Genomic DNA, 13,930 nt, shown 5'->3' on the forward strand with positions numbered 1-13,930 from the left:
TTGATCTCCTAGTCTATAGAGTAAATACTCAGTATTCTACAGTAACAGGAAGTAGGACATAGTGAATAGAATGCTAGACTTGCATCCAGAAAGCAGTGGGCTCTAATTCCCAACCCATTTTCGCTTCGATATTTATGTGCTAAGTGAAACAACAAGACCCCAGGAATACCCTAGGACCTAAAGTATGATTTGTGTGGATAGCTTCTACTTTACACCTTCATTACTCAGAAAAAAATCAGACCTTTTTCCTGTTTTTTAAGCTTAAAATTCCCAGTGCCGCATAAGTGGTTTTATAAATGTATAGATGATTATTATTTTTAAAATATATTTTTATTGATATCCTTTGTGTCTATCCCTTATTACAAAGTAAAACAAAAAACAAAACCAAATTGGCAAAACTAACTGAGGTATCAGAAACCTCTGATGTCAGTCATTTTCCATCTTTGTAGTCCTGGGGTATATGGGGTGCTCAAGGAGGGGTAATATCTCTGGTACGGAAGGCTTGTCGTGCCCTCTTAGGGCAGCTCTCCAGCCACTGACCCTCACCTGACACCCAGCTCTCACTTGTGGCTCCCAGTAGCTGCTAGCCTGCGGCAGCGGCCACACCCCGGGCAACGGCTTCAACAGGCCGGCTAAACTTTGTGAAGGTAGCCATCAGGTCGTCGACCCCTGGTGAACCAGGGCTTTGCTCACCTAGAAGGTGAAGACTGCTTCAGTGGAACAGGCGGAAGAAACCAATAAGAAGGTTCAGCGGCTGAGATGGCGACGCAGCAAAGCACTGTGGAGTGCTCAGGGCATGTTGGAGCACAAAAGACAACACGGCCATCCAATGCAGCTGAGGAAGTCTCCAGGTGTAACGACTTTTCGTGCCACTGGGCCCAGGCTTCCAACACCGAGAGAATGGGACTGTCTCTGTGCATCGACTTTTCCACTTAAATCTTCATGCACAGGTGTCTTTGTGCACAAAAACACACAAAGACAATCGTCATCCTCAGTTCGAGAGGCAACCAACAACAGTCCTGAGTGAGCAGAGTTTTTCCATGTCTCTTTTTTGGGGCCACACTTGACCAACATGATTTTGAAGCATTAAGAAGTCTCAGTATTTCCATTCATATTGATTTCTTCAGAGCAATGTACAAAATAATGTTATAATAAGGTAGGGAACTACACTGGATACTTTGTCTAACGCCTACAAACTATCCCAGTTCTCCTCCTTAAAGGAAAGCCCAAGTTTGAACCTTCCTTCAGTGGGCTCAGTGCACAAACTAACTTGGAGAATCTTGTGCACAAATATATATATTTTATTTATATTAAAGGTTAAATATAAGAATGCCTTAACACTGAGGGAACTAAATAACTATCCACTCCACTTTCATTGTAAGATTAAATTCGTCAGATCATAGGAATTCATCCAAGCCCTTCTATTACTTCTCATACTGAATAAAATCCCCAAACTATGTAAAGTAAACTAAATCCTTATATAAGTTCAAGTATCAATATCTTAAAGTTGTCTCCAAGTTACTAAAAAGGCTGAAGCTCAATGAAGCTGAGCTGTGACTCTGGAGAGACTCAAAGTTCAGAACACAGACAGGATCTCTTTGATCTTCTTCAAAATCAACCACTGAATCACTGGTAGATGGTAACAAATTCCTCTTCCTAGTGTTTTCCAAAGTGTTCAAAGGAAAAACACTAAGATTCAACAGGATTTTCCTCCTTTCCTCTCAAACCCAAGTCTGTGGTAAGTGAGAGAGAAGACACAGTCAGCTAATCCTTTCTTTATCCAGGGCTAACTGCCACTTCACTTCCCCTGCTCCTCCCACTTCTTACATTCTAAGACCTTCCAAAGAATTCCTCACATGAGCCTCTCTGCAGTCCTTGAGTCAATATTCCAGATTTCTTAAGTTATCAAACTATATCTTATCAAATATATATATATATACATATTTACATATATGTATACATACTTTTAATCTCATTCTTATAATAATACTTCACTTAAGTCTTCCAGTGTTTTGGTCACCATATTTCTCACTTCTTACAGTAAGTCTATTCTATATTATACATTTTATTTAGTCATTCCTCAATCAAGCATAATCTACTTTATTTACAATTCTTTGCTACTACAAATATTTTGATATATATAAGAACTTAACTTTTGTCATAGACCTTCTTGGTCTACACCTAACAATGAAATCTTTTAACTTAATTATTAATTTTCATAATCCCAAATTGCTTTCCAGAATGAAAGGATCACCTTGCAATTCTACTGACAACACACTACTATGTCTATCTCACCAAGACCTCTCCAGGATCAACTGTTTTCTTCTTCCACCTTCCACCTTCCACTCTTCAACCTTCCACCAAGTTGTTACGGGTAAAATTAAATGTCAGGGTTGTTCTGATTTACAATCAGGCAGGAAGGTGGCATAGTAGTGCACAAAGTTCTGTGTGAAGTCAGGGAAGACCAAAGTTCAACTCCGATCTGACATCTACTAGCTGTGAAAACCTGGGCAAGTTATTTCATCTCTGCCTCAGGTAATCTGTAAAATTAGGAAAATAACAATCTAAAAGCTTGGCACATACTAGGTGCTAAATACATTCTAGTTTCTTATTATTAGTGTTATCATTTTTATAATTATAATTATTAGTGATCTGAAGAATTTTTCATACATTTCAGTATCTTGCTATTCCTATTTTAAGAACCATTTATTCATTTTCTTTGACCACTTATGAATTAGAAAGGCTTTTCATCATATTTTTTTTTTTACAAATTCACTATATATTTTGGATTTCAGACTCTTATTTATTTGTTATAAAGACTTTTTTCCCATTTGACTTTACCACTTATGATCCTAGCTGTTCATGCAAATTTTCTAACATCAGATTACAATTTTTAAATCATATTAGAAATAATCAATGAATTAAAGTGTATGAACAAAGACTGGCCACAAATACTAACTTTACAGCAATATGATAACTTTTCTTTCTCTTTTGTATAGTTGAAAATCTGTTACCCTAAAAAAAAAATAACTACATTTCCCAGGAGCCCGCTGACTTCCTGCCATTATGTACTTCCTGTAGACAGTGGATATTAGGCAAGGACACGAAAGGTCCCACCTCTTTACTTCCTGTTCCGAGTTTGGTGGTGGTAAGATGGGTATTTGAAACCAGCTGATCAGCCATGGGCACATGGTCTTTATTTTGTATCTTCTTTATTACTTGATTTCTAATGATCATTAATAAATCTCTTAAAATTCAACATTTTTATTACTGAGATTTAATTTTATCTTTTATACTTTCTAAACAAATTCAATATAATTCAGTCAATATTTATTAATAGCAGCTATTCTTGACATGACTCTATACTAGGCACTGGGACTATCATAACAAAAATGAAACAGTCCTACCTTCAGGGAATTTATAATCTATTGATATTTTGAAGAATGGGGTAAAATTTGGAAGAAACTTCAAAATTATGAATCAGTGAGGGGCCATTATTCATGTTTCTGCTAGTATACCAACCAAGAAATGTCTGAGGTAGTAGTACAACAGGAAATGCTGATTAGTATGATTACTTATATGGAAGTCACTGTTGGGCACACACTACTGCTCTCCTATGCCCACTCTATGTTGTTTCATTGCCCTCTAAGTTATCATTTTAATTTAGTGAGCCAAAGCTCACACTAGAAAGCATCACCAGTATCATGTGGCATTACCGAGATCAACTATGAGAAAAGTAAGAAAGCTGGAATTGTTTAAAGCCTTGTTAAAACTGTTTAAAACACTGTTATCTGTTACAAGTAAAGGCAAACTATCCCAATCTAATTCTGCTCTAATAATGTTAATGACTTTTTGTCCAATAAGAATAGGAAATGATAGATATTTCAAGTTAGAATTTTAAACTCATCTCAATTAAGATGATTTTCACAGAAAAATCAACAAAATTATCAAGGTAATAATTTTATTACAACACAGTTATTAGAAAAAAATTAATGGACCATGAATAAAGAGGTTCTGGAACATAAGGGATATTTCGACATGTTCTAAGTCTCTGGTGCTGGCTTCACATGGAAAGGGCAATTAAGTTGGAGTCAAAAGATTGAGGTTCTAGGTCTGCTTTCCTGCTTAATGAGCTGGCACAACTTTAGGTAAATCAGTCCCCCTTACAGATTCTTACTTTCTGTTTTACAACCTGGGAAATATCTTGGGTAATTTTCTGCATGAGGCTCTTGTGAGAGTCAAATGAGGTAAATCTGTGTAAAGCACACTGGAAACTTGGGAAGTACTATATAAAATTGGATTTGAATTGCAAGTATTATTATAACCTCTATGGCTGTGACTGGAAAAAATAAGTCAAATTTCCAGATGGTACTCAGTAGGTTACTGATATTCTAAATATAAAATCAAAATGACTAACTGGAAAAAAATCCTAAAAAAAAAAAGGTATGAAATTCAGCAAAGACAACTGCATGGTGGTATATACTTAAGTATAAAATCCTAACAAGAGATGGATGAATGACTAGCTAGACTCAAGTACAAAAGAAAAAGCCTTAAAGCTCTTTCCTGTCACCCCAGTTGGTGAGGTTAGTCATCAATCAAATTTAAGTCATGAAAACAGCAAATATATTGTTATGATTAATTAAAAGAAATATTAGTCACAGTCCCAGGGAAATAACCTTTCTTCACATGATTGCTTTCATCTCTGTGATTTGCCTGACCAAGAGAATTTTAACATTACCCACATAACTTATTTTGCTAAGGTTTAACCCTTTGCTAAAACATATATACACATATCTTTTCTTGAAAAATAAAAGAAAAATATTAGGTTACAATTTCCTTATATTTCCTGCTAATGTAATAAAAGTTAACACAATTCTCATAAAATATACTAAAGTTTTTGTTGACGTTCATTTTTTTTGTCTCTGTAAGTACAATCTACATAGCAATGAAAAGCCCCAAAAGTCTTTTTGCCACCAAGATAATGTATTTAGAAGTCTGAGAATGATCCAATTAGAGGGAGATAAAAAGAAAAATAAATTAAGACTATTCTGTTTATTCTTTCTAACACAATATTAAAAAAAAAAAACCAAGGTATTAATGCTTTTAAGGCTATTTGTATAAAAAATAATCACATGCTGTCTTTCTCTTATCAATAAAATCGTATCTACTGTATATAAAGAGATATCTACAACTGTTATATATTTAATCATTCTATGTATGTAGAAATGGGTCATTGAACTATATTTAAGGGGGGGGGATTCATCAGAGAATCTGATTCTTTAAGATTCAACTTAACATTTACCATTTTGCCTTCTTCTCGAAGTACTTTCCAAATTTGTAGAACAGAATCTATCACTTCATTATCTTTGTACACCAAATTCTTATTCTCCAACACCTCTCAATGCTCTGGGGCAGTACACAGAACATAACTAACACCTCTACTCTCTAACAGCTTAACAAGAAAAGGAAAAGACTTCCTCTTCTTCCCCATACCCAATGGCAACAATATAACTACTAAGTAAAATCAACTATTAAGGGAAAATTCAGCCTCTAAAAATGTATGCACAAATCAATCAAGGATATCTGATAAATTGAAAACCATTTTTAGCAGAGCTATATCTAGCAGAGGAGGACAGATTGAGCAGATAGTCATTGAAGCAGTATTATATAATGGTGATGATAACTTAATAAGAATGTTCCAAATAAAACCAATGTCAAGATAAGACCTAAAGAAAGAAAAATGGTGATGGGGGAGAGGGCAAATGACAGCGTACTCTCAGGTAATAAACGTGGCTTAACTTCCATACTACTGGATCAAGTGCAGATGGATCAAAGTTGTGTGTGAGTGTGTGTGCATGTGTACACGTGCTTCCACACTGCACATCTTTGAAAGGGGCATGTCTCTCCAGAGCTGAAATTTAAACATTGAATGCAGTAGCCATGGGGGAAGAAGGACTACCCTTGTGATCATATTGGGAAAGTCCCAGGGAGGAAACTCTTGGCCAGACCAAATCTGTAAGTGCTCCCCAGCTCACAGGGAGGTCAAGTAGCCTGTCCATTGTGAGAAAGCCAAAACAAACAAGGGACAGCCTAAAGCTGGAGTCTACTCCCTGGAGGGCTATCTCTCTGTCCATTTGAGTGAGCTGCCTTCGCCTGATTCAAATATCCAAATGCACTCGGGATAAAGAATCTAGACTCCACTGTAAAGTAAAATGTCAGCCTGGATTTACAAAGCAGTCACACAACTTCCAAGTTGAAAGGGTCCTTCAGGGAGGCCAAACGTTCAGAACATTTCCTGAGCAAGACTGTCTGTACACAACATGCCCAACAAGTGGTCCATCTAGCGTTTGCTGGAAGCAGAATATAACAAATGTGGTTTTGTCTCCTCTGCTCCAGAATTATCTGTGGAGTGAGTCCTGAGAAGGTTTTCTTCAGAGATAGGATTTCTAGGATTTGGTGTCAAATAGAATCTATAAGGAATGGTCTCCAGTCAACTTTACCTACCACAAGTCTCACAGGTATGCTGTGCAGTTCATATATTTGAATGAAAGCTTTTCAGTAAATATGTGAACTGTCCACTTCAGATAAATAGCTTTAAGAAATAAGAATCGCATATTTAATTTGGTTTTATGGCATCTAAACATATCATGGGCACGTGAGCTCTTAATAAATACTTCACAATGTATTTGCATTAAAAGTGAGTTGAAAATTTAATCTTCACCCCACATAAGAAATAGTTCACATTATACCTTATTATTTTAGCAGCACCATGTGTGCTGCAACAGTTAAGGGTCTGTCAACGTTTCCATTATAAACTCCGGTTTTCAGGGGTTTGTATCTTGGCCTATAAAAATAGATTCTGGTCTGTAACTTGGCATATAACATACTGGTATCAGCCCAAGAGAACATTTTTTGTTCCAAAGATTAAAATAAAAATCTGTTTAGTAGTTTTAAGTTAAATGAGTGTCAAAAAAAATTAAGTCAGGAGTTAAGAATGCTTTTTAAAAATCCCAATGGTTACAAGTTTATCTAATGCTTCATTTTATAATGTCAAGTGATTAGACTATAATACAAACCAATGATCTTCCAATAACACCCTACTCCAATTCTCTTCATGGCACATTGATGACCCTATCCAGGCTGATGGAACTTAAAACTCTCTTATGGTCCTAATCAAACTGGATAGGATCTTTTGATTTGGGCCCAAAGCCAAATGATATTATCTGTCACCCACCTGAAACAGCTCAGTTAAACACAACAGCATTTGAAAATTGGTTGCCAGGTGATGCATTTTTTGGCCACTTTGACTTTCAAGTATCCACATTATTGAAGGCTATACAAACATAAGCACAGCATTTAAAATGAAATCTATAAAGATATGCTACTGATTCAACATTGTTAACATCAAATATCATCAATACATGAAGGAGAGGCAATACAACACATTTAAGAGAGAATTATTATCTAAGGCAGAAAAACACAGGAGTCATGTACCACTTTTGATAGATACTGCCTAAGTGATCATGGGCAAGTCACTTACCTCTCAGTGCCCCAGGTAGCTCTCTTAAGACTAACTGGCATAGGAGCTATACATTTGCAATGACAGAGAAGGTTTCCTAACCAAAAGTTCACTAAACCATCAACAGAGGTTTGGACCAAACAAAAGTCAATGATACTTATAGAAAATTTAAAAGCCGAAACTAGTCAAAACAAGGTAAAAATAACATATCATAAATTTTCATTAACAATCTGGATACTATTATAACTATAAAAAGTGGAGAAAATTAGAATTAAATAATTAAATTAATACCTAAGTTTAAGAGTACTCCAAAGAGATACTTCTAAGAGTAGGAAAAAACCTGCCACCATTGCAAACAAGCCTTAATGAATTAAAGATTTGGTGATATTCTATTGGTAATTTAATATATTCTTATCTATCTTCAAAGTCTTTGATTTAGGATATTTATACTCTCTGTCTATCTTTCAGGTCATTAAAAAATTTTGGAATAAATTAATTAATGAACTTTTTACCTTTGGATGTCATATGTACATGAAGCCAATGAAATATAAACTGGCACTTTTATGTTTTCTAAGCTGAAACTAGTGAAAATGAATCTGACAAGCAAACCAATTTCTACCTAAAGCCCACAATTTAAAAGGGGCCCTTTTCAGTGCTCTCAGGTAGATGACACAATTGGTACAAGAGCCAGATATGAAGTCAGAAAGTTCTGACTCTAATAACAGCTTATTGATTAATAAGTATGGCTTGGATGAACACAGGCAAAGTCCCTTTAAGATCACTCATCATTGATGATAAAAAGAAGAAATGTCTATCTTTTTATAGTCTTTGATCATTTAAATGTGTTTTCATTAGTTTAATTCTATTACTCCAACCTGAAAGGTGACTTAATTACCTTGTAATATTATTGCTGATTAACAAACTCTAATTGACAGAGGATACATAGGGACATTAAAGGAGCCTTTGGTTGCTGACCTGATAACCAGGTTAACTTCTTAACAGTAAAATATATTGATGTAAAGTGATGAAGAAACAGCAAAGGTGGGTGAAAAATCTTCACTGCAAACCAATCTTCAAAAAAGGGTATAATTTTTAAGACATATTTTATTAGAAAACTGAGGTAAATGGGAAAGAGTAAACAATTTTTACTTAATTTTATAGTTTTGACTTCTAAGTGGGGATAATGTACCTCTAAGAGAAAAAAAAATCTGAACACTGAAATGATAGCAGAGTAGGGAGTCATCTCAAGCATCTAGAGAGTAATATTTTTACAAGATTTCCCAAGCTGTTTGTTAAATATAATTGTTCAGCTATAGAGAAAAGTCAAGAATAGAAAGTTACACTGCCAGTCAGAAATTAATGTTTACCTATATTTAAATCACCACTGTCAGAATCCCAACAGTCTATAGGGAAAGACACATGAAACACAAACTTTGAGGACCTGTTAATTCTCTATAAAGTTATTCTTAGGAACAACCTATGGAAGCACACCAATTTTATATATCTTCAAAGTCAGTGTAAACATTTTATTACAACATTTTATGTATAAATAATTACTGGTATTTTAATATACATATTATATACCTCAATATAATATCATGAATAAAATAACCAAATCATGTAACCAAAAGGACATGAATGATTTCTCTATTTACAAATAAAATATTCTGGCAGAAAATGTGCTTATACTGGGGGCGGGGGATCAATCTGGGGAAAAAAAAAAGGTTTCTATTAGCAAAACTCTTTGGGGGCAGTTGGGTAGCTCAGTGAATTTTGAGAATCAGGCCTAGAGATGGGAGGTCCTAGGTTCAAATCTGACCTCAAACACTTCCCAGCTGTGTGACCCTGGGCAAGTCACTTAACTCCCATTGCCTAGCCCTTATCACTCTTCTGCCTGGGAACCAATACATAGTATTGATTCCAAGATGTTAGGCAAGGGTTTAAAAAAAAAAAGAAAGAAGCAAAACTCTTCATCAAATATAGTTGGGTCAGTGTTTGCCAGAACAGCCAATGGCTAATTTTTATCATAATATGTTCCTTAAAAACTATATCACGAGGTGCACAACTAAGTTAGATACTATTTTCCCAAAGGACATATAATTATGTATCAACCAATGCCTCAAGAGCCAATAAACCATAACTATAAAATCTTACCATGAAGACTGACTCTGGTTTTAAATACTCAACACCTTCTAAACTCACCCTCAGGTGTCTCTCCCTGCTTGCTGATTAGAGAACAAAGCACTAAATTCCTTCCAAAGTCTTCCTTTTCTAAGGAAGGAAAATGGTAGCTCTATTTTTCCAACATGCCCCAAAGCTAGGTACTCCTTGGTACAATCCCATTCCCTTTCAGCTTCATTTGGTATGTCTTCCCCTACTGACTTGTACATTCCTTGAAGGCAGGAATTATCTCCTTTTCTTATTTGTATCCCCAATGTTTATTATGGTGACTAGAATATAGTAAGAGCTAAATGTTTATTTAATTGTATATAACCATGAATAAGTTAGAAAAGTAAAGATACAAATGTAAATTTCTATAATAAAAATCTGTACTCTGAATCCCCAAAAATAGTCATAAATGTACTATACACATTCAAGTATTCAAGAGGTCCATTTTACATATATTGCACAAAAAATACCACCCTATTGTATCACAAATTTAAAATAAAAAGTCATCTGTTAGGTAAAATACAAATTATTAATTGTGTAATGTTTTTTATATCTTTATAGAATTTTGATGTGCCTCTATAATTATTTCAAAGTTCAAACTGATGAAGTAATACATAAAAAAGGAATTCAAAAGCATTCAAGTTTTCAAAAATTGTCTGCAGTTCCCATCTCTCACCATTAGGCAGCCTACATGTAAGAGAAGCTGAATTCAGTACAATTCAACCAAAACTTCCTGAATGCCTATAGGCAGAGTGTAACTGCTAGGTGTGATATGTCATAAAAAAGGAGTTCCTTGTCCTTGTCAAGAGTTCCTTTCCATGAATTCTCAAGCAAAAAATGTTAGACAGTTTAAAAGCATAAAAACAGAAATGTAGTCTATATTAGGGAAAGTCAAAAGAGCAGGTAAGAAGCTAAAGTTGAGGTATGAGTTGTATTTGCATTTCCAACAGCCTCACCATCTTTTCTGCCTCCAAGTGGAGGGACAAATCAGCAGTCTCGGGCAGGATATAGCCAAATGATCCTTCTAGCTAACCTTTCCTCTCTCATCCTCTCTATGCCTTCTACGGTTCACGCACACTGGCTTCATTCCGTTCCTCCCAGCACTAGGCCTTTGCCCTGGCTATCTACAATGCCTGGTGTTCTTTCCTGGCCTTCTTCTAGAACCAGCACAAAGTATCCTCCCAGCTGTGAGTACTTGCCCTTTGTGTATACAGGTAAGTATATATGCACATCTGCACATACACATGACACACATGCATACACACACAGAGTTATCTGCATGTTGTCCTCCAGGGTGGGGATTCTCAGTGTATAAACTGTAGTAAATGCTTACTAAATTCTTGTTGGTCAATTAACCCCTTCAATTTCTCATTTGGCAACCAAAAAGACATCTATACTTGAATTTGTTAAGCCTACTATAATTTCTATGAAGTTCAAAGAGGTGAGATCTTTCCCAAGATATTTTGCTAATGGAGTGAGTTAGCTTTCACTTACTTTGTATTGCTAATTGGTTTTTCTAAAAGAAATAAACTAATTTAGAGAGAAAAAGGAGAAAGAGCAGACACCCCAGAATATTACATTTATTTTATTTAATTAGTAAAACCTCAGAGTTCTTTGAGTAGACAAAAAGATAGTTACCCCTAGCCCAGGCTCACCTGTGACAACTTCCAAATCAGTGGAATCTAAATAAAAAGAGTTGTTCTCTTATCCACAGAAGACCTGTGTGGTAAATTCTCCATAAAATGGAATCTCCTAAAATCTTGTACTTAAACTGTGTTCTTCCATAGAACATTACAGAAAATTATATTTTTATGTTCTACATTGGTTACTCTAAGCTCCTAGAAGGCCAAGAATTTCCTTTTTCCCTTAACCCAGCAAATGGCCTGGCACCTGTGTGGTAGGCAATCAAAGCTTGAGGGTTCACTTTGATAACATTTCAGATTCATGTAAAAACTCTAATTTTCTATGCTCCGACTTTTAAACTTAACTTTACATGACTATTTTTTTTGTGCACATATTTATCCATTCAAAGAACAGGGAAAAGTCAATTGTGAAGTCTGGAGTTGACAAAGAAGGCTACCAAGAGAACTGTATGTCACATCTGCTGTCCGTATCCCTTTCTTGTTCCTGGATACTTTAGAGAAGCTTCACAGTTTATGAATGACACATCCTTGATATTATAGAACCATCTAATAAATAACTTCTTATCTTCCAAAATTATTTTAAAGGAATAAAGAAAAGTCTTGGACAGTTTATGCATATTTACTAAAGCAACTCTTTCTGCCAGGTCCCAGAGAAAACATCTATTAGTTCTACAATTAAATGATTCAGCAACCATCCACACTATCTTTGCCTTTTAACAGTTCCAATCAGTAGCAGATCTAGGTGTAATCAACAGCAGCAGGGGGCTTTAGGAAGCAAAACAAAACAAAAACAGTAGGAATCTCTTACTAGAATACAGTAATTGATACAAGGCAACAAGATGGTATATTTTAATGCAAGCTAGCCCAAGATGTTAAGGGATTCCATTTCAAATAAGTGTTATAATTATCTGTACCAAGAACTATCTTCTTTTTTAAAAACACAAAATCACATTCTTTACATGACTGATTAGGTTAAAATGAAAGGAGATTTTTTGAAGAGTCATTGTTATCTCTGATGTTCTCCTCCCTATCCAACACCCTTTTAACCAAGAAATTTATATATTTCTTGGCTTTCCCTCCCCCCCCTCAAATTATAAGCAGAGACCTCTGTCCTGAGCAATGGGAGATGCTATGTTCTTTTATTTAAGGACTATTACAGACTCCTGCCAGCCAAGCTGGATGTCAACTCAAAGTACAAGGCAAGAACACCAGGCCAAAATGTGATTACATAAAATATGTTGCGACGATCCTTCCCTTCGATGCCACCAGTTTCTTACTTTCACGACAGACTCCCCAGAGTACACAAAGGTAGTTAAATGATAAATCTGTGCCACTTAACAGTACACAGGGATTGCAATGATTTATGTACATGAAAAATCAAAAGCCAATGGTAGCGTGATGTGAAGACTACCAATTTGAACTACACAAAATTCCGACATAGAAATGTTACCATAGTAACCACCTGCTCATATCACACATGACTATAGCTAGTATCTTGTTCTGATTCCATCGTTGTTTATTTCAACATATTTAATGTAACAGCTAAGAAACCTCAAAGTTTCCCATTTTCTAGTTTAATTTTTGGGAAGGAGGAAGTTTGAGTCTCGAATCTTAGCACATTTTTGTTTACTTCTTTAAGACTTTTTCAGACTATAAAAAAAATTTTTTTTTGCAAAAATTCAAAACATCTAGCTATAGATTACTTTATATGACCACACATTATAGTTTAAAATCTATGATGCTTCAAACTATAGTGAGAAGTGAAGAATTAACATATATGTAATATAAAAATACTTTTGAGTATAAGTCTACATGTGTTGAGAGACAGTTACTAATATATCTCACATAACACATTCAAACTTAAATCAAAAATATTCTCAACAGACAGTTAGGTACATATGTTCTTTCTTCAGTCTAGTCTTGTAGTTAAAAGAAAAAAAGAAAATCCATCAGATTTTTCCTTGGAAGACACAGAGGGAACGATATAAAAGAAATCGGCATCCTTCATAAATTATGCCCAGACTGATTTTATTCACAAAGATATCTAAGCTACATAAATCTAAAGTGTATTTGTACATAGTGATACATTGCTATACAAAATGTGCTAAAATAAAAAAAAATGTGCCAGTAAAATTTGATTATTATTAAACAAATAAATGAAAGCAACTTATCTTCTAAACCATACCTCTCACCAGAAATCACTGTAAGGCTAGAGCTAGTTACAAAGATAACGTAAACTTGACATCAGCATGCCAATGAGAAGTGATTTCATATAGTAAAATGTAAATGTGTGTGATTTGTAAAACTCAGTGAAATCAAGTATGTATTTGAAGCAATATAAGAGCACAACTACCCTAAATAAGATACCTTATCTTTCATTAAAATGACTGTTGGATTTCCTAAAAAAATCTAAATTTTGTAATAAAATCATATGCTTCTTGAAAGCAATCTTTTAAACAATTAACTCTTATTAAACTCTAAATAAAACTTTGAACACCTCCAACAATGCTTGAAAAACTATCTCCATTAACTGATGCTCTTTTGCTGTCTTGCCCCCACCACAGCGAAGGATCAGTATTTATATTCAAATACACACACA

At 34.9% G+C, this 13,930-nt stretch overlaps 1 protein-coding gene across 33 annotated transcripts in view; it reads right to left on the reverse strand.

The window, feature by feature from the left end:
- Window positions 1-13,930, reverse strand: part of TBC1D5 (TBC1 domain family member 5) — a 682,585-nt gene that overhangs the window by 422,804 nt on the left and 245,851 nt on the right. The window contains exon 1 of one of the 33 annotated variants that reach the window (XM_056800293.1): window positions 694-9,114. The exons of the other annotated variants lie outside the window; for them this stretch is intronic. The gene's annotated coding sequence lies outside the window, so the exon portion shown is untranslated. Of the gene's footprint in view, window positions 1-693; window positions 9,115-13,930 lie in introns of those variants that run through there. 33 annotated transcript variants of the gene reach the window in all.

This window comes from Monodelphis domestica, chromosome 5 (assembly GCF_027887165.1).
Source record: "Monodelphis domestica isolate mMonDom1 chromosome 5, mMonDom1.pri, whole genome shotgun sequence".
Classification (NCBI taxonomy): Eukaryota; Metazoa; Chordata; class Mammalia; order Didelphimorphia; family Didelphidae; genus Monodelphis; species Monodelphis domestica.